General features: G+C 39.0%; 1 pseudogene; it reads left to right on the top strand.

Moving 5' to 3' along the window:
- Window positions 1–11501: 11501 nt before the first annotated feature.
- LOC143266768 (vomeronasal type-2 receptor 116-like) overlaps window positions 11502–22143 on the top strand; it is a 76738-nt pseudogene continuing 66096 nt past the window's right edge.

The raw sequence follows: 22143 nt of genomic DNA, 5'->3' as shown, positions 1-22143 counted from the left end.
AAACTTATATGATCATTTTATCAAACAGTCATATCTTTTTTGAGACAGGGTCATTTATGTCTTCCTGGCTATGTTGGTATTCAGTATATAGACAATATTGGTCTTGAACTCACCAGAGACTGCTTATATTGGCCTCCAGAATACTGGAATTAAAGACATGCTCCATCATGAGCAGCTATTTGTTGATTATTAATATAGTACTTTTAAATCATTCACAATAATTGTAGGCTTCTTTCCAGAGATGCAACAATGGATCAGGATAAGGAATCGATTAATGTAATGTATTGCATAAATGACCTAATAAATGAATCACAGTCTCATTTGGCTAGATGCAAAAATACTTGGGAAAAAATTCAAGGAGTGGGGGAAAAATGAAAGAGATACCATGACAAAGGGAGACATCATGGGGATAGCTAGAAACTGAGTACTAGGGAAGTTCTCAAATTCCACAAAACACCCCAGCTTAGACTATTAGCAATAGTGGAGAGGGTGCCCAAACTGCCTTACTCCAGTGATCACATCAGTGAATACCCTATCTGTCATCATAGAGCATTCATCTAGTAGATATTAAAAGCACTTGCAGAGATCCATAGCCAAGCACCAGGCCAAGCTCCACAAATTTACATGAAGAGAGGGAAGAAGGATTCTATGAGCAAGGGGCATCAAGATCATGATGAGGAAATCTACAGAGAAAACAAACCAAAATAGTGGGACCTCATGAACTTTGCCCAACAGCTGTGGAGCCTACATGAGACTGGAGTAGGCTCTCTGCATAAGGCTTTTTGGAGCATGATATCTATGATGGGATACTTTTCACAGCCTTGATGCAGGAAGAGGGCCTTGGGCCTGCCTCTACCGAATTTACCAGACTCTGCTAAATCCCCATGGAGAACACCTTATTGGAGGAGGGAATGAACAGTGGTTTGCTTAGGGAGAAACCTGGAGGGGAGAGAGGATGGAAGAGATGGAGATACATGGTTGGTATGTAAAATAATTTTAAAAATTCTTTAACAAAAAAAAACACAAGAAAAAGAGGAATAGATGTAAAGACAAGTATCAGATAATAACACATTTAGACTTAAAAACATCAGACACATACATATTTTATAGTAGCAGAGATGACCCAGTGTGTAGCTTATCCATGCTTGTCTTCATTCTGCTTCATTCTCCAAAAGCACTTGGGATGAGTGAGGTGGGACATGAAGAGGGGGATGTTCAGGAGCCAGAAGAAATGCAGAGTGAGCATCAGGTCCTGCTTCCAAATCTCTAAGCCAGTAGTGTGGTCTGTGGATGCATATCAGTTTATCAAATAGATAACCATGTATACACATCTGCTTTTATGTCTGCTGCCTACTGGAGAGATCACTTATGTGGATGAGATGCCTTGCCCTCCAGATGGCTCCACTACTCTGGAAAAATGTCAAGCACTCTCTGACCTAGGACTCTGCAGCTAATGTCCACAATAGAGGTAATAAACATGGGCTTTAAAATATATCCAAGAACATCTCAGCCTCAGGTCCTATGACATCACCTCATATCCCTGGGTATTGAGGCCCATGGGAGAAAGCAATTTGGGCCGATTGGTCCCAGGACAGAGTCAATGAGTTATTTGTTTGAACACTTTTAGAAATGATCTCAGCAGAATGTATCAGAAGATGGACAGTTAGATGTAAAGGTAAAGAATTGAAACAACCCATAACAATCAAAGTTCATGTCGACACACTGTGTTTTCTATTCCCGAGTGCAAATGAGAGAGCCTCAGTCTCATGTGTACTGCATCCACCATTCATAGATCATGAGCAGTATGGAACATGCTACACCACTCACAGAGACCAAATAACCAACCAGTATCCCTGCTCTCCACTTTATGAAGCTCCAAAAATCAAGTCAAATCTAGAAATTCCTTGTCTTATACTGTGTTCAGAAATGCCCAGGCCATCATTTTCTATGAGAAATTAAGCTGAGTATTTGAGTTATAAATCATGAACTGCTTCCCTGAAGACAGTTCCTTCTAATGACCTATTTCTTCAACTTTATCCTTCATTATCTATTCATTTCTGCTTATCTTAGAACCCAGCAGTGACTCCAAAGCAGCACTGTATTTGGTAGCTTAGAACCCATTAGTAACTGGGATAAAGCCTGTGTTCAATGTGTAAGCTGTTCTTATCCCATTGTCATGCTCATATATTTTGGCTGCATTCTAGAATATGTATTGCCAGTGGGAGAGCTCATTGATGAGTGTGGGCTGAGGAAACACCTTTAGATGATATGGACTACAGAGCAAGCAGCACAAATGTAGGTCAATTACTTGGTGTGGATGATGGTAGATGTTATTTATTACTGGAGACGAGGTACAAAGGGCTAGTATTTTCTGAATCTTCTAGAATATTTAAAAATCATCATTTAATAATTGTATGGCTGCCTGGTTCTGTGATAAACTGCCCAAGAATGTGTAAGATGTCTGAGTTCATGTCATATGTGTATATGTGTTCCATATGAGAGAATATGTGGTTAATTTGCACAATAGAGTGCTACTCGGCTGTTTAAAAATGACATCATCAGCTGGGCAATGGTGGTACATGACTTTGACCCAAGCACTCAGGAGACAGAGGCAGAGGGACCTCTATGACTTCATGACCAGCTTGGTCTACTGAGCAAGTTCTAGGACAACCAGAGATACAAAGAAAGACCCTGTTGCAAAAAAAATACAAAAAATGACATCATGAAATTTATGGGCAAATGGATAAAACTAGAAAAAGATAACCTAGGCCCAGTATGATAGATTTTTTTTAAGTGTTTCATATTTTATTGCTTTGGTATTTTTTGTGATATATATTTTTTATTTTACAATACCATTCAGTTCTACATATCAGCCATGGGTTCCCCTATTCTCCCCCCTCCTACCCCCTCCCCTTACCCCCAGCCCACCCTCCATTCAGTATGATAGATTTTGTGTGTATCCACTTACACTTACATTGGGTATTAGCCATTAGAAAAATGATAAACAACTTATAATCCATAGACTCAGAGAGGTTAGGTATAGAAGAAGTCTCTGGGAAAACACACAAATCTTTTTGGGCAGGAGAAATAGAATAGATTTTATTGGTGGACTGGGGTTTTTGAGACAGGAATGGGGTGTCTGGTGGGCAGTGTGAAGAGAAATGGGGTTGAGAAGGGGAATCTGGGGAGAGACAGCTGATTTAGGAGCAATTGTAGGATGGTATAGAAACCTAGTGCATTGAAGACCTAGTAGAATATATAAAGATGATCCTAATGAGTCTCCTGATACCGGGGAAGATTGAGTCCCAACTGACTTGGCCATCTCTTGTTACTAATCAATGTAACAAAAAACCTTAAAAGGTCTTATTAATACCAAACCCAGAGTGATATATTGGGGTAGAACCTGAAAGACAGCTAGAGCAACAAGTCACCAGTTCTTACCACTATAAAATCCTCCACTGAAAGAGATCAAGCTCCTCTCTTCATTCCACCATAGCATTTCTGCTCTCTGCCCAACTCTATCTCTTCCTGTCTGTATGTACAGACATCCAGACTTTGATGCTTAAGTAGTGGCTAGATCCTGCTTTGGATTTTCAGGTAGTTTTATTTGTTAGAGAACAAACAAAATGTTGGCACATTTCCCCTTTCTTGGTTTAAAATAAAAAAGTCTCCCAACCAAAAAAAGCCAAGGACCAGATAGTTTAAGCACAGAATTCTACCAGATCCTCAAAGAAGAGTTAGAACCAATATTCACTAAATTGTTAGACACAATAGAAACAGAAGGAACTCCTTCTATGAGGCTAAAATTACCCTGATTCCTAAAGCAAACAAAGATACAACAAAGAAAGAGAACTACAGACCGATCTCTCTCGTGAACATTGATGCTAAAATATTGGCAAACAGACTCCAAGAACACATCAAAACAATTATCCACCATGATCAAGCAGGCTTCATCCCAAGGATGCAAGGGTGGTTCAACATATAAAAGTCCATCAATGTAATACACCATATAAACAAACTCAAAGAAAAAAACCACATGATCATCTCACTAGATGCAGAGAAGACATTTGACAAAATCCAACACCCCTTCATGATAAAAGTCTTGGAGGGATCAGGAATGCAGGGAACACACCTAAACATAATAAAGGTAATTTACATCAAGCCAACAGCCAACATCAAAGTAAATGGTGAGAAACTCAAAGCAATTCCACTAAAATCCGGAACAAGGAAAGGCTGTCCACTCTCCTCATACTTATTCAATATAGTACTTGAAGTTCTAGCCAGAGCAATAAGACAACATAAGGAGATTAAGGGGATTCAAATTGGAGAGGAAGAAGTCAAGCTTTCCCTATTTGCAGATGACATGATAGTATACTTGAGTGACCTCAAAGATTCCACCCAGGAATTGATAAAGCTTATAAACACCTTCAGCAACATAGCAGGATACAAGATCAACTCAAAAAAATCAGTAGCCCTCCTATATACAATGGACAAGGAAGCTGAGAAGGCAATTAGAGATACATCATCCTTTACAATGGCCACAAATGACATAAAATACCTTGGGGTAACACTGACCAAGCAAGTGAAGGACCTATATGACAAGAACTTTAAGTTGCTGAAAAAAGAAATTGAGGAATATGTCAGAAAATGGAAAGATCTCCCATGCTCGTGGATAGGCAGGGTTAGCATAGTAAAAATGGCAAACTTACCAAAAGCAATTTACAGATTCAATGCAATCCCCATCAATATACCAACACAATTCTTTACAGACCTGGAAAGAATAATACTCAACTTCATATGGAAAAACAAAAAAAAAACAGGATAGCTAAAAGAAACCTGTACAATAAAACAACTTCTGGAGGCATCACAATCCCTGGCTTCAAGCTCTACTATAGAGCTACAGTAATAAAAACAGCTTGGTATTGGCATAAAAACCAACATGTGGACCAATGGAATAGAATTGAAGACCCTGATATTAACCCACACACCTATGGACATATAATTTTTGACAAAGAAGCCAGAATTGTACAATGGAAAAAAGAAAGAATCTTCAACAAATGGTGCTGGCACCATTCGATATCAATGTGTAGAAGACTGCAAATAGATCCATATCTGTCACCGTGCACCAAACTTAAGTTCAAGTGGATCAAGGACCTCAACATAAATCCAGCTACTCTGAACCTGCTGGAAGAGAAAGTAGGAAGTAGTCTTGAATGCATTGGCATAGGAGATCACTTCCTAAATATAACACCAGTAGCAGAGACACCGAGAGAAACAATCAATCAAAGGGACTTCTTGAAACTGAGAAGCTTTTGTAGAGCAAAAGATACAGTCAACAAGGCAAAGCAACAGCCTACAGAATGGGAAAAGGTCTTCGCCATCCCCACATCTGACAGAGGGCTGATATCCAGAATATATAAGGAACTCAAGAAATTAGACATGGAAACAACAACAGTCCATTTAAGAAATGGGCAATAGAACTAAACAGAGAATTCTCAACAGAGGAAACTCAAAAGGAAACTTAAAGACATTTAAGGAATTGCTCAACATCCCTAATCATCAGGGAAATGCAAATCAAAACAACTCAGGGATACCACCTTACACCCCTCAGAATGTCTAAGATCAAAAACACTGAAGACACTTTATGCTGGAGAGGATGTGGGACTAGGGGAACTCTCCTCCACTGCTGGTGGGAATGCAAGATTGTATAACCACTTTGGAAATCACTATGGTAGTTTCTTAGAAAATTGAGAATCAATCTTCCCCAAGATCCAGCTATACCACTCTTGTGCATATACCCAAGAAATGCTAAAACATACCACAAGAGCACTTGCTCAGCTATGTTCATATCAGCATTGTTGGTAATAGCCCAAACCTGGAAACAACCTAGATGCCCTTCAACTGAAAAATGGATAAATAAATTGTGGCACATATACACAACGGAATACTACCCAGCAAAGAAAAACAATGACATCATGAGGTTTGCAGGCAAATGGATGGGTCTAGAAAAAAATCATCCTGAGTGAGGTAACCCAGACTCAGAAAGACAAATATGATATGTACTCACTCATAGGAAGATGCTAGATGTGGAACAAGGATGACTGGACTGCTACTCACATCACCAGTGAGGCTACCTGAAAACAGGACCATAAGAAAGACCCAGATAAATGGATGAGATCTATATGTACAGCCTGGACATGAGTGGGAGTGATGAAGGGCAAGGGTCGAAGGAAAGAGAGTGGGAGATCCTAGCTGGATCAAGAAAAGAGAGGGAGAACAAGGAATAGGAGACCATGGGAAATGAAGACCACATGAGAAGGGGAGGAAGCAGAGAGCTAGGGAGGCCCACGGAGATCCACAAAGATACCCCCGCAAAAAACTGCTGCCAATGGTTGAGAGACGGCAGGAACTGACCTACTCGGGTGATGGGATGGCCAGACACCCTGATAGTTGTGCCATAAACCCCATCCAAGGACTGAGGAATCTGGATGCAACATCCACGGCTCGGCCCCTGGTGGAGCACTGGGAGTCTAATTAGTGAGAAAGCAGAGGGTTTATATGAGCGAGAATTATTGAAGCCAAGGTTGGATAAAGCACAGGGACAAATAACCAAATGAATGGAAATGCATGAACTATGAACCAAATTTGGGCTGAGGGGTCCCCAGCTGGATCAGGCCCTCTCTATATGTGAGACAGTTGATTGGCTTGATCTGTTTGGGAGGCATCTAGGCAGCGGTACCTGGTGCTGTGCTCACTGCATGAGTTGGCTCTTTGTAAGCTGGGGCTTATGCAGGGATGCTTGGCTCAGTCTGGGAGGACGGGACTGGACCTGCCTGGACTGAGTCTACCAGGTTGATCTCAGATCTTGGGGGAGGCTTTGCCCTGGAGGAGGTGGGAATGAGGGGTGGGTTGGGGGGAAGGGAAGCGGGGCACGAAGGGGGAGAACAAGGGTATCTGTGGCTGTTATGTAGAACTGAATAGTATTGAAAATAAAAGAAAAAAGAAAAAAATAAATAAAAGAAAAGAAAAAATTATAATTTCAAAAATAAAAAAAGAGTCTGAGGCAGGAGGATTGCCACAAGTTTAAGGCCAACTACATATTCAGTTCCAGTCCTGTTTGGGCTAAATAAGTAAATAAATAAATAAAATTAGAAAATAAAAAAATTAATTGGAGATGCATAAATTTATTTATCATAATTACCATGACTACAAAAGGCTAGAAGTTATGCACCTATCATTATTTTCTATCACACTAATTTTGTGTGTTCTAATTTTGATTGGATTTTGATTTTTTCTCAATATTAGGAAGACAGTAAATTAATGTCTAATAGCTGCAAAATATGACTACCATCTAATTAAACCAGATTAATCTACATAAGCATATGTTGATGCACACTATAGAATCTTAGATGCATAAGGGTTAATTTCCCTGTAAAGTAATAATGGCACTTTCTCTAACTCTGTATGAGAAAGCTTTTCATTAACACTAATTTAAAAATAAGGTTTACTTAATATGTCCAAGTTGCATTGCATTAGTTAGGTGTGCATTTGTATATTAATAACTTGAAACAATTTATGTATTAGAAGAATATGAAAACTCAGATTTTAAGATTGTGTTTGTTTTACTGCAGATATATTCTTTTTTTAGTTTTTTTCAAATTAAAGGACATAAATATCTGCTTACTGGTTATTTGAAATCATTTTTACAATGTAACATTTATTTTACATATTTACACTATGTCATACTGAAGGTGTAAAATAGCACAAACTTTTAGTTGTACAAGGTATATTGGCCAAATATCAAAACTGTATTTTTCAGAAATGGCACAGATTTCCTGCATGTTTTAAAACTATTTGCAGGAATTTCTTTAAGTTTTGCATTGTGATAGTTATCAATAATATTTATAAATGTTCATTTATTATCATGACATCAGTTTCTGTTTATGGGGTATAAGATGACAATTCATTATATTTAAAAATGTGCAGCAATTAAACCATGGAATGTAACATGTCCTCCTTTCTTTTTTTTCTGTTTTTTAATTGTTTTTTGGTTTTATTTTTGGGTTTCTCTGTGTAGCTTTGCACCTTTCCTGAAACTCGCTTTGTAGACAAGGCTGGCCTCGAACTCACAGACATCTGCCTGGTTCTGCCTTCTGAGTGCTGGGAGTAAAGGCATGCACCATCACTGCCCGGCGACATGTCCTCCTTTTCACTTTAAACATATTAATTGTCCAGTTTAGTACAAGTCATGCGCAATATGAACCAAGCATCTTACTGGCCATAATGGTGGTTAATGCCTTTACAGAGCATTTGTAAAGCACAGACAGGTGAACCTATGTTTTCAAGGCAAGCATGGTCTACAGAGAAATTCTAGAACATTAAATAAATATATTGAGTATTCTTCTAGAAACATCTTTATAGATTCTCTTACTTTATAAGTAGAACTAGTAAAACAATATAGTTTGGAAATAACTTTTAGTGCAAATTCATACATAATATTTGGGGAGGATATATACTCCTCTTGAGTTGCCCACAGTGTGTTTGTATCTTGGTTCCCAGGAGAACAAAATGTCAAGCTGTAAGCCTGTGTGCTCACAATGAGATGGAGAACCATCATGCCATTCAGTTTTGCATTGATGTGTACATAGTGCATATAAAAACAAAGGAGTCCTTATTTGTATCATATGGTCTCTGTAGATGTAAAAAAGCTTTTGAAATATAATATAGTTTTATTAAAATTGTCTGCTCAAAATATTGAACCTCATATCCCATTGGTTGGTATAAAATAGGAGGTTTCTGGGCCAGAATGCTCATATTTTGAAGACATTTTGAAAGTATTGATTCTTGTGAGTGGGTTATTGAAGGGTACAGTGTGGAGAGTGGACAAAAAGTGTGTTCTGTAAACGTCCTCTCTCTAGAGCATTGCAAGTGAGCAGGTGCATTAAATGTAGAGTTATGATGTCATTTAACTTCAGAATATCTCTATTCACTTTTTTCCTTGTTACCTGTCTCTTGTTGAAAGTGGGGTATTGAACTCATCTACCATCTCTGTCCTAAGGTTGATCTCTGCTTTTAAATCTAAGACTGTCTCATCAGTGAAGTTGGGGAATCCTGTATTTGATGTCTATTTGATCAGCATTTTTATACCCTTTTGTTGAACTTTTTTTTCCTTTAGTGAGTAGAAAGGACACTTGACTGCCTCTTCTGAATAGGTTTTGTTGGATGTCTGTCTTGTCACATTTTAAGATAATTGTGCTTACTTAGATTTGTGGGGATGGTCTGATTTTTGTTTTGTTTTCAGTACATAATGATGGCAGTTTTCCTTCCCTGCATTCCTCCCAGTCCCCCTCTTTCCCTCTCTCGCCAGATCCACTCCTCCTCCATTTCCCTTCAGAAAAGAGCAGGCCTCCCAGGGATATCACCCAACAGGACATAACAATATACAATAAGACTAAGCACAAACCCTCATATCGTGGCTGGGATAGGCAACACAGTAGGAAGAGTCCCAAGAGCAAATGAAAGAGTCAAAGTCAACCCCACTCCCACAAAAACAGCAAGCTAACAACTGTTATATGTATGCAGAGAACCTAGTACAGACACATACAAGCTTTGTTTTGGCTGCATCAGTTTCTTTGAGCCTCTGTAAGTCTTGCTTAGTTGATTCTGTAGAACTGTTTTCCTGGTGTTCTTGATCCCTTTGGATCCTAAAATTCTTCTTCCACTCTTCCATGGAGGTCTCCAAGCTCCAAGGGGAGGGACACAATGGAGATCTTCAGTTTGGGCTCGCTCTCTCACTGCCTAATGCTTAGCTATGTGTCTGCATCTGCTCCCATCAGCTGACAGTGAAGGAATTTATGATGACAATTGGATGGGGCACCATCTATGAGTATAGGAGAATATCACTAAGAATCATTATACTGATTGGCTATTATAGATCTCTGGCCCATCAGAGATAACCACCAGTTCATAGTCACCTAGACAGTGTCAAGCATGGGCTTCCTGCCCTGACTTAGGCCTCAAGTTAGACAAGTTATTAGCTGTACAGTCCCACAAATTCTGCATCTCCTCTGACCTAGGATGTCTGGAAGGCAGGATAAATTGTAGGGGGAAGGTTTTGTGGCTGTGTTGGTGTGTGAGTATCAGCACTGGAAAGCTGACCTGGTTACTAAAGATGGACAGTTCAGATCCATATCCTCTATTATATCCATATCCTCTCCCAGGATTATCTTCATAAAATCTAGGGAGCATCTACTGGACTAGGATGCTCCCACAAATGCACCCCAATTCTAGTCATTTCTCCAAGTACTCTCTCCCTCCATACGTCCCCCACTCCTATTCAGATGCCCACCCCAACTCCCCACTACTTATGTACCCAAAAAATCTATTCAATTTTCCCCTACCAGAAAGATCCATGTGTCCCACTTAGAGCACTAGTTGTAACTTGGCCTTTCTTGGTTTGTGGACTGTAGCATTATTACCATTTACTTAACAACTAATATCTACCTATAAGTGAGTGCATATGATGTTTGTCTTTAGGGGTCCATAGATTACTTTTTTCTAGTTCCATCCATTTGCCTGCAAATTTTATGATGTCACTTTTTTTCTAACAGCTGAATACACTGCATAAATCTATACCCAATTTTCTTTATCCATTCTTTTGTTGAGGGACAAGTAGATTATTTTCAGCTTCTGGCTATTGGGAATAAAGGCACAACAAACATAGCTGAGCAGGTATCCTTGTGGTAGGATAGAGCATCCTTTGGGTACACACCCAAGAGTGGGATAGCTGGGTGTTGAGGTAGGTCCATTTCCAGTTTTCTGAGGAACCGCCATATTGTTCTCCATAGTTGCTGTACAAGTTTGCACTCTCACCAGCAATGGGGGAGTGTTGTCCTTGCTCCACATTCTTGCTGGCATGAGCTGTCACTTGTGTTATTGATCTTAGCCATTCTGATGGTGCAAGAAATTCTCAGTTTTAGCTCTGTACCCCACTTTTTAATTGGATTATTTGTTTTGTTTTTGTCTAGTTTCTTGGGTTCTTTATATATTTTGTACATTAGCCCATTATCTAAAGTAGAGTTGGTTAAAAAAAAACAAACTTTTCCCATTCTGTTTGTCTTTATTTTAATTTATTATATTTTAGATATTTGATTGTTTTCTAATAAGAGAGAAGAAGAGGCCTAGGTTTGAGTGAGAGGGGAAGAGGAGAGAACATGGAAGGAAATATTGGAGGGGAAACTATAATTAGAAAATATTACATGAAAAAAATCTGTTTTCAATTGAAAAAAATTAAAAACCAAATAATAGTCCCATTCTATTTGCAGTAAATACTACAAAGATACTTAAACCTGGATTTGGGGAAACAGAAGTATTTGAATTGTAAAAGCCAGTGCACTAAGCTTGCACATGTGTAATTTGTTGTGTGGTATGAATCTTCCTCCTCAATATTGTTCTGCCTTCTCTGCAGGTCTAAGCTGAGGAACTACTAATGTATTTTTGCCATGATGTTTGCAATTGAGGAGATCAACAGCAATCCCTATATTTTACCTAATACATCCCTGGGATTCAAGGTCCACAATGTCCGACATGGTCAGAGGCACACTCTGGCCAATCTTTTTGACTCATTTTCAGACCCTAGTTATGCCCTACCTAACTAAAGATGTGCAAGAGAGGGCATATCAGCTGCTGTACTTAAAGGACCATCATGGGCAATAACTGAATACATAGGGGCAGTGCTTGACCTTTACAAATTTCCACAGGTGAGAGAGGATGATGGAATACGACATGATGCCAGCTCTACTTGATGGTATTTCAGCTGTCTGTGTGAGAAAAGGGGAAATGAGTAGCTCTTCATGGATAGGGAAGTATGCAGACATAGTTGATACATATGTGCTTTTATAGCTTAAAATAGAGATAAGGGGAAGGAAGGGTGGAGGAGGACACCACTCCATTGAACCTCTACATATTGTCTGTACTGTCAAGGGTTATTCATTCTTAATGTGAACCCTGAGATAGTGTATGTGTTTAATTAAAAAAAAATCCTTAGTTTAGGGGGTGAAGTCAGCAACTAGGTGACTGGAATTAGCTATGGAGAGTCTGGATGATCCAGGAATGCAGATAGAGAGACATACAGGAAGGAGTAATGTGGGATTAAGAGTTTGGTGCTGTCTTTTATGTTTGAGATGAATGAAGAGACATGTCTATTGATGGGTCTCTGGCAAAAAGGAAGGTCAACTAGTTTGCTTCTCACCCTCTCTGATCTAATGTGCTTTCACCCTCAAATCTGACTTCTGAGTCTTTGTTGGTAAATAGAACAATTCAGACTTAGTTTAAACCTATACATAGCAGCCACCATGTACCCAGGCCTTGGGACTGGAAGTACCTCCAGTCTGAAGCCTGAGCAGTTGTTGGGCCACTGACTGCAGGGCTATGGGGCTATAGAGAGTACTCAAAATATCAGGAGATTCATGTGCAGCTGCTGAGCTGAAAGAAGAACATCACTGTGCTTTTCTGATAAACCCATAGGAATACAGATTTGAACTTCAAAGGCTTTAAGCCATTGCTGTATAATTGAGTTAAATTTCATGACAATGTTCTTCTTTCTGATTGTTTTTCCCTACAGCTTAGTTTTGGGCCTTTTGATACTACTCTCAGTGAACAAAGAAGATTTTCTTCCCTGTACCAGGTGGCCCCCAAGGACATATATCTGACACTTGGCATTGTATCTTTGATGCTTCATTTCCACTGGAACTGGGTTGGGCTGTTCATCATAGATGATCACAAAAGTTCCCAGATCCTGTCAGATTTGAGAATCAAGATGGAGAAAAATGGAGTGCGCATAGCATTTGTGGAAATGATCCTAGTCATCAGGTGTTCATTTCTGGCCACTTCCTGGAAAAATCAGGTGAAAATCCTGGAATCATCACCAAATGTGATTATTATTTTTGGTGACACTGATTCTCTATTAAGCTTAATAGTAAATCTTAAGCAGATGTTACCCACATGGAAAGTCTGGGTCCTGAACTCACAATGGGATCATTCCACATTTGATAACTATTTCCTGTTAGATGCATTGCATGGGACCCTTATTTTTTCACAACATAATGAGGAGATCAATAATTTTACAGATTTTATCCAGACAGTCAATCCTTCCAAATACCCAAAAGACATTTATCTTCCCGTATTATGGCACTCATTCTTCAACTGTTCACTTTTGAGGAAAAACTGTAAAATTGTGGATAACTGTCTGTCTAACACCTCCTTGAGATTCTTACCAGGGAACATGTTTGACATTGTCATGAATGGAGAGAGTTACAAAGAGTTACAATGTGTACAATGCAGTGTATGCTGTGGCCCACAGTCTACATGAGATGACTCTCAATCAAGTACAATTTTAAATGCGTGGAAAAGGAAAAGAGATGGCATTCTTCCCCTGGCAGGTAACAGCACTTCTGTAGTATTATACCATCAAAAATATGCCACCCAAAGCGTTTATAAATGCACTAAAACTAGACAATACATAGTTTAGTTTATTTTGTTAAAAAGCTGCAAGAGAGATTGTAAAAGGAAGAGTCTCTTTTAAGTCGATATGTAGTTGTATTGCAAAGTGTCACACAATATTTCCAGGGTAAGTTTTTCAATACAAAAAATCCATTTACCTCAGAGATTTCACATAACAGTAAAGACAGAGATAGATAATTGTCACAATGGACGTGAAGACTTCTAAAATGCTTATGTTACATAAATGAACACTCATAAAATCATTTACTTTATAGTGAAACTATAAATATTTTCAAAACTTAATTGGATATGACTATACTTTATTTTTGTATTTCATTTTTTTATTTTATGAACATTATTGTTTTGCCTGTGTACATGTCTCTGTGAGGGGGTAGGGTCCCCTTGAACTAGAGTTACAGGCAGTTGTAAGCTATTATGTGGGTGTTGGGAATTGAACCAGGGTCCTCTGAAAGACAAGACAGTGCTCTTCACCTCAGAGCCTTCTCTCTAACCCAAGTATGAATATATTTTCAAAGAAGGTGAGAGTTTTTTCCATTCATATTTATGATTTAGGAGTTCTTGGTTCTATGTTTTCTAAAGGGATTGATTGGATATATTAGAACGATAATGATGTTTCCATTCCTGTTGCGTTTCATTTGTTTTATATGAGTAGTACCTATATTAAAGTATATTAAAGGTGCTTTTCACAATATGGATTAAAATCAAGAAGAGATGTTCCCTGATTATGCCTCTTTTGCACTTCTCTGAAGTTTATGTAGCATAAGGCATGTATGTCTTTTAGCTACACCCTTTTCTAAAAAACACACAACTCATCAATCATGCTGGAGAGCAGGTGGTCCTGGATTGGAAAAGGAAACCTCATGCAGAATATGACATTCTCAATTTTTGGAATTTCCCAAAAGGTCTTGGGATAAATGCAAAAGTAGGAAGATTTTCACCAAATGCTCCAGAGGGCCAGGAATTGTCCTTATCTTATGACATGATACAGTGGGCCACAGGATTAACAAAGGTGGGTTGCATCTTACTTTAGTATTTTGACCTATATAAATTTCAAAAACTATATTCCTATGTGTCATGACCCTTCACTGCTCTCAGGGCCCATTCATAGACACATAATGACCAATATAAAGCATTGTCTTCATACCTAATTTTGGTGAATGAACCATTTTCCAATCTGCTCATTTTTTAACATACATAAAAGTAAAAAGTATTTTTTTCAGGATCATTTCCATCATTTTCACAGTTCACCTAACAAAAGATTTATTTTGATTCCATCTTGCAAGGTTTCAGTCAATGGTCAGTAGTTCTTTTGCTTCTAAGTCTCTGTCAAGATAGAAGAGCATTATGGGAATATGTAGATGTGTTAGTTGTTTGTTTTGCCATTGCAAAAATGCTACTTAGCAAACAGTATGGGAGACTCTTCTTGGCTCACAGTTTGAGAATATATTCTCTCACTGCAGAAAGCCATGTTTTTAGGTGGTAGAGGAAGATGTTCACATTGCATCAACAGTCAAGATGCAAAGATAGCTGAACTCTGCCATTATCATCATTTCTTCCTTTTATTTTACTAGATGACCAGGGCCAATAAATTGGGGCAACCCACTTTAGAGAGGATTATTTTTTTTACCTCAAGTAAACTAATCTAGAAAAATTTCCACAATAATTCTACAAGATTAGTTTACACAGTTGTTCTAAGATGAATCTCTATTATGGAAGACAAGGTGAACCCTTACCACGGAAGAAAAAAACTCATTTGCCTTTCTATCCAGGAGTCAAGAAGCAATAGTTTTGTAGCAATTATATCACCAAGACATGCTACCAAGGACCTAAGTTCTTACTTTTATGCCTCACCTCATAATCTTTGAACAATTTTCCAACAAAGTAATGTTATTAGGGTCAAGTATTTACCACATGGGTCTGTGAATAACTCACCTTACTAATAAAAAAATCAACATTCTGCATTTATAAACATTAACATAAATAAATTAACAGCTCAATATTCAAAAAATCTATTAGAGATTCCATAAAACATGACCCTTTGCTACCATTCATTTAGTATTCTCAGATTCCTCAGTCTGTATGCAGTGAGAGCTGTCATCCTGCATTCAGGAAAACCCACCAAGAGGGTGAGGCTGCCTGTTGCTTTGACTGCAAGCAATGCCCAGAGAATGAGATTTCCAACGAGACAGGTACATGTCAATCATGCAGAAAACATTCACAGAAAATTTCCACATCTGCAATATCCAAGCAAATGAAAATTATCTGTAAGTGAACTCACTTTAGTGAAGACAATTCTCTTACTTCCAACTGTCAGAAAACCACTGGTTAAGTTCATTTTTCCAACTGGAATAACATACTATTGAAATTGAAACTCATACCTGCTTTGTGCTCCTAAACAATTGTGGAAATGTCTGTCTACAGAAAACCACCTTCCAACACCAGAGCAGTATGCTTCATGTCATCATGCACTTTGTCTTGCTTTCTTTTCTATTGCTATAAAAAGGCACCATGACCAAGCATCTAATAAACGATGACCTTGCATTGCGTTATAATTTCAGACTGTTAGAGTTCATGAAGGCAGAGCAGATACATGTACGGTAGTTTAAATGAGAATGGCCCCCAGAGGCTCATATGTTTGAATACTTGGTCTATAGTTGTGGAACTGTTTTGGAAGGATTAGGAGATGTGGCTTCATTGAAGGAGGACTGTCATTTACGGTGGGAATGGAGCTTTCAAAAGCCTGCTTCACTCCATTCTCTCTCTCTCTCTCTCTCTCTCTCTCTCTCTCTCTCTCTCTCTCTCTCGCTCTCGCTCTCGCTCTTGCTCTCTCTCTCTCTCTTGTCAGCAGTGTGTGTTTCTACTCTAGGTCTCTAATCTGCATTCAGATTAAGGTTTCTGGCCATCCAGACAAAGCAAAGCATGAGCTGTTTCTCATGACTTGGGTCTCAAGACAGATCAGTCACTGATTGGCCACCCCCATAAGCTCTGAGCCTCCATTGCCCCAAACAGCTTGCTTGCAGGACAAGTTGTGGTTGGAAAGTTTTGTGGCTGGATTGGGGTCCAAGTTCCACCAATGAGAGTCTAGCCTGGTAAAATAAGATGGCCAGTTTAGACTCCATATCCTCTATTACTCGGAGTTCTCTCAATGGTTACCCTCATAGCTTCCAGAAAGTATCCACTGCACTGGATTTCCAAATAGCTCCCTATGTATCTAACTATTCCAATAGGATCTTCCCATACCATCTCCCCTGTGTCCCTCCTTCCCATCCTGATAACTCTGTTACCATCCCCACCTGCCCCTAGTACACCCACAAAAATCTATTATAGTTCCCTTTCCCAAGGAGATCCATTTTCACCCTAGAGCTCTTTTTGTTACTTAACCTCTCTGAGTCTATGAATTATAGTGTGATTATTCTGTACTTAACAGCTAATATTCACTTATAAGTGACAATATATCATGTTTCTCTTTCTCACACTGGGTTATCTCACAAAGGATGATTTTTGTTTCTAGTTCCATCCGTTTACCAGGAACTTTCATGATGTCATTTTTTTCTAACACAAGAATATACCCCATTGTGTACCACATTTCTTTATCCATTCTTTGGTTGAGGCGTATCTTGTTGCTCTAACTAGAACTTCAAGTACTATATTGAATAAATATGAAGAGAGCAGACAGCCTTTTCTTGTTCCTGAATTTAATGGGATTTCTGTCCATTCACTTTAATATTGGCTATAGGCTGGACGTCAATTGCCTTAGCAGTGATTAAGTATCTTCTTTGTATCCCTAATTTCTCCAAGACTTATATCATAAAAGGGTGTTTAATTTTGTCAAAGGATTGTTCAGCTTCCAATGAGATAATCATGCTATTTTCTTTCCTTCAGTTTGTTTGTATGGTGAATATATTCACTGATTTTGATATATTAAAACATCTCTAAATCTTTGGGATAAAGTTTACTTGATCATGGTACATAATCTTTTTGATATATTCTTGGATTCTGCTTGCAAGTATTTTATTATGTTTGATTCTATGTTCATAAGGGAAATTAGTCTGTAACTCTGTTTCTTTGTTGACTCTTTTTGTGGTTTGAGTATCAAGGCTACCATGGCCTCATAAAATGGATTTGTCAATGTGCCTTCTGTTTCTGTTTTGTGGAATAATTGGAGGAATGTTGATATTAGCTCTTCTTCAAAGGTCTGGGAGAACTCTTTGATAAAGCCATCTGGTCCCTGGCTTTCTTTGGTTGAAAGATTTTTAATGGCTGCTTCTATTTCCTTGGGGATTATAGGTCAGTTTAATTTGTTTAATTGATCTTGATTTATCTTTGGTAAGTTGTATCTATCAAGAAAAATATCCCTTTTTTTCAGGTTTTCCAATTTTGTTGAGTACAGGTTTTTAAAGTTTGACCTAATGTTTCTTTGGGTTTCCTTGCTGACTGTTGCTGTAACCCACTTGTCATCTCTGATTTTGTTAATTTGGGTATTCTCTCTGTGTCTTTTAATTAATTTGGATGGAGGTTTGTCTATCTTGATGATTTTCTCAAAAAGCAATTCTTTGTTTCATTGATTCTTCCCAATGATCTGTAGCTAGAGTTTTCCTGCCTTGCCCACAGTCAGGACAAATCTTTGTCATCTGCCAGTCCCACAGCCGCTCAGACCCAACCAAATAAACACAGAGACTTATATTGCTTACAAATTGTATGGCCATGGCAAGCCTCTTGCTAACAGTTCTTATAGCTTAAATTAATTCATTTCTATAAATCTATACCTTGCCACATGGCTGGTGGCTTACCGGCATCTTCACATGCTGCTGGTCATGGTGGCGGCTGGCGGTTTCTCTCTGCCTCAGCCTTCTGCAGAAACAAAAGCAGAGCCTCTTTTCCAAAGCAACATATCCTTATATCCAAATTTTGAAGTCAAGGTACCTTTAAAATACACATTTTGGCATAACTCAACAGCTTTTGCAATCAAATGTTTTTCTTCAGTTACAAATATAAAAGAGAACATAATCCAGATTCTCTGTGTGGTAGCCATTTTTATGTGGCTTATTTTTTATATTACCTTGAGCCTATTGCTTTAAACTGCAGCCTTTTAAGCCTGAAACTGTGTTGTGGCTGCTGGCTCCGCCTACTTCAGCTTCCCAACATGGCGGTGGTACGTTTTCTGCCAGCTCTGGGAGCCATCGTGGGTCTATGCTTTTATCCAAGCAGGGTGTAGCCCAGAAACCTCCTTTTTTGTTTTGTACTAGCAAAGGCTAAATCCACCACACAGCTTAATGTGCCACTTGCACAGGCCTCATTCCTGCCATACTGCAGATAGAGCTCGAATGCTAGGAACCTGCCAGTAGCTCAAACCTGCAGGCTGCCGCTCATTTGAGAGAGACAATTAGGAAGCTGTTTTTAGTTCTGTTTTAGAATCTTTTCTCAGGTTTTAGGTGGAAACTCTTGCCCCACATTGGGCATGAGATGTAGATGTAACCAACCATCTTATTAAATAAGAAACACAGAAACAATGTAAAAGAGAAAGCCAAGAGGTCAGAACTCAGAGCTAAAATCTCACCCTTCCTTCTGCTGTCCCAGCTTCCAGAAAGAGAGCTATATCCTGTCTGTACATCTTTTTTATAGTATTATTGTTTTGCCTTCTCATTGGTTGTAAACCCAAACATATGACTGCCTCGTCACTGTCTGAATGTTCAGCCCCCTAGGTCTTAAAGGCATATGTCTCCAATGCTGGATGTATCCCTGAACACACAGAGATCTATGGGATTAAAGGCATGTGCCACCACCGCCACACTCTGTCTATGGCTCTAATAGCTCTGACCCCCGGGCAACTTTATTTATTAACATACAATCAAAACCACATTTCAGTACAATTAGAATACCACCACAATGATCTTTATGTTTCTGTTTACTAATTTTAGCCCTCAGACTGATTATTTTTTCCATCTACTCCTCTTCGGTGTTCTTGCTTCATTTTGTTCTAAAACTTTCAGATGTACTCTTACATTCCTGGTATGAGAACTGTCCTTTTGATGTAGGCAATTAGTCTTATGAACTTTCCTCTACACCACTTTCATTGGGTCACATAAGTGTAGATGAAATTATAAACGGTCTTATTAAATAAGAAACACAGAGCCAAATGCACAGTTAATGGCCCCAAAGATCAGAGCACTAGTGAAGCCTTTAGCTTACCAGTCACTGCCGTCCTTCCCCTGAGAGAGAGAGAACCTCTGTGTGACCTGTCTTTTTATTGCCTTTATGTTCTACCTTCTCATTGGCTTTAAACCCAACCACATGATTTCCTCATCACCGCCTGTCTATACAGACCTCCAGGTCTCTATGATTCATACTGACATTGAAGGTTCGGGTCACCGCTTGGCTGTGTCCTTGAAAACACACAGACTGTGCCTGCCATGTGATCAGATTAAGGGCATGTGCCACAACTGCTGGACTTCTGCTAAATTGCTTGCTTTTAGCTCTGAACCCCTGGTAACTTTATTTATTAAAAAACAAATCAATTCACATTTCAGCACAAATAAAATATCACCATACATAAGTTTAGGTATGCTGTACATTCATTTTCATTGAAGTCTAGGAAGTCTTTATTTTCTTTATCTCTTCTTGAACCAGTAGTGATTCAGTAGATGAATGTTCTGTTGTTGCTGAAATACGGCTTTAATCCACTGCAGTCTGATAAGTTATATGTGGTTATTTCAGTTTTCTTGTATCTGTTGAACTTGCTTTGTTGCCAAGTATTTGGCAAACTTTGGAGACTGTTCCAGGGGATGCTGAAAAGAAAGTATATTCTTTTGTGTTTGGGTGAACTGTTCTGTAAACGTCTGTTAAGTTCATTTGAGTTATAACATCTCTTAGCTCCATTATTTCACTGTTTAGGTTTTATCTGGATAGCCTGTCTATTGGTGAGAGAGGGTTATTGAAGTCTTCTATAATTAATGTATGAGGATTTTGTGTGATTTCAGGTTTAGTAATGTTTCTTTTACAAATGCCAGGGCTTTGAAATTTGAGCCATGGTGTTAAAAACTGCAAAGTTCTCTTCGTGAATTTTTTTCTTCCTTTTGATGGGTATGAAATGTTCTTCTCTATGTCTTATGATTAATTTTGCTTGGAAGTCTATTTTGTTAGATATTATAATAGCTACACCAGCTTGCTTCTTAGGTCCATCTGCTTGGAAAATATTTTCCAACTCCATACTCCGAGTTAACATATACTTGATGTTGAGATGTGCTTCTTTTTTATAATTAAAAAGGTTTTACTCATTTTACATAACAATGAGAAATTGCCCTTTCTTCCTTTCTCCCAACCTCCCAGCTTCCCCCCACCCCGAACAACCCACCCCTATTCCCTCCTCTGACAAAGTAAGACCTCACATGGGGAGTCAGCAGAGCCTGGTGCATTCAGTTAAGGCTGGTCCATGCCACTTCCCATTCATTATGGCTATGCAATGTGTCCCACCATAAGTAGTGGGCTCCAAAAAGCCAGCTCATGCACCAGAGATGGATCCTGGTCTCACTGCCAGGCAGCTCCCATAAACAGATCAAGATACACATCTGTCTTGCTTACACAGAGTTCCTAGTCCAGTCCCATGGAGGTTTCATAGCTGTTGGTCTAAAGGTCATGAGTTCAAACTAGTTTGGTTTGGTTGTCTCTATAGGTTCCTCCAACATGATCTTGATGCCTCTTTCTCATGGAATCCCTCTTCTTTATTCTTCAACTGGACTCCTGAAGCTCAGCCTGGTGTTTGGTTGTTTATCTTTATATTGGCTTCCATCAGTTAGTGGATGAAGGCTCTATGATGACAGTTAGGGAGGGTACCTATTGATCCAATTACTGGGGTATGCCAGTTCGGGCATCCTGTCTACTATGGCTAGTAGTCCAAGCTTGGGTCACCCTTGTGGATTCCTGGGAACTTCCCTGTAATCCTGGTTTCTCCCTATCCTCATGATGTGTCCTTCTATCAAGGTATCTCTTTCAGTCTTCTCCTACTCAGTCCCTGTTCCAGCTCAACCATCCCACTCCATTATGTTCTCATTCCCCACCCCACCCACCATTTCGCCACCACCCCCAGTTTACTCATGGATATTTCATCTATTTTCTCTTCCCAGAGTGATCCATGTATCCTTCTTAGGGTCCCCTTGTTAGCTAGCCCCTCTGGAGTTGTGGGTTGTAATATAGTTATTCTTTGCTTTCCATCTAGTATCGACTTATGAGTGAGTACATACCGTGTTTGTACTTCTAAGTCTGGGTTACTTCACTCAGAATGGTATTTTCTAGTTCCATTCATTTGCCTCCAAATTTTATGATGCCATTATTTTTTATTGCTGAGTATTACTCCATTGTGTATTTTTATCACACATTCTCTTCATCCATTGTTAAGTTGATGGGAATCTAGGTTGTTTCTAGGTTCTGTGAAACCCCATCCAAGGACTGAGGAATCTGGATGCAGACATCCACAGCTAGGCCCCCGAGTGGAGTGCTGGGAGTCTAATTAGCGTGAAAGAGGAGGGTTTATATGAGCAAGAATTGTTGAAACCAGGGTTGGATAAAGCACAGGGACAAATAGCCAAACGAATGGAAACACATGAACTATGAACCAAAGGCTGAGGG

This window comes from Peromyscus maniculatus, chromosome 1 (genome assembly GCF_049852395.1).
Source record: "Peromyscus maniculatus bairdii isolate BWxNUB_F1_BW_parent chromosome 1, HU_Pman_BW_mat_3.1, whole genome shotgun sequence".
Taxonomy (NCBI): domain Eukaryota; kingdom Metazoa; phylum Chordata; class Mammalia; order Rodentia; family Cricetidae; genus Peromyscus; species Peromyscus maniculatus.
Note: the sequence above shows the minus strand (reverse complement) of the source record. Positions and strands in the feature narration are given on the sequence as shown.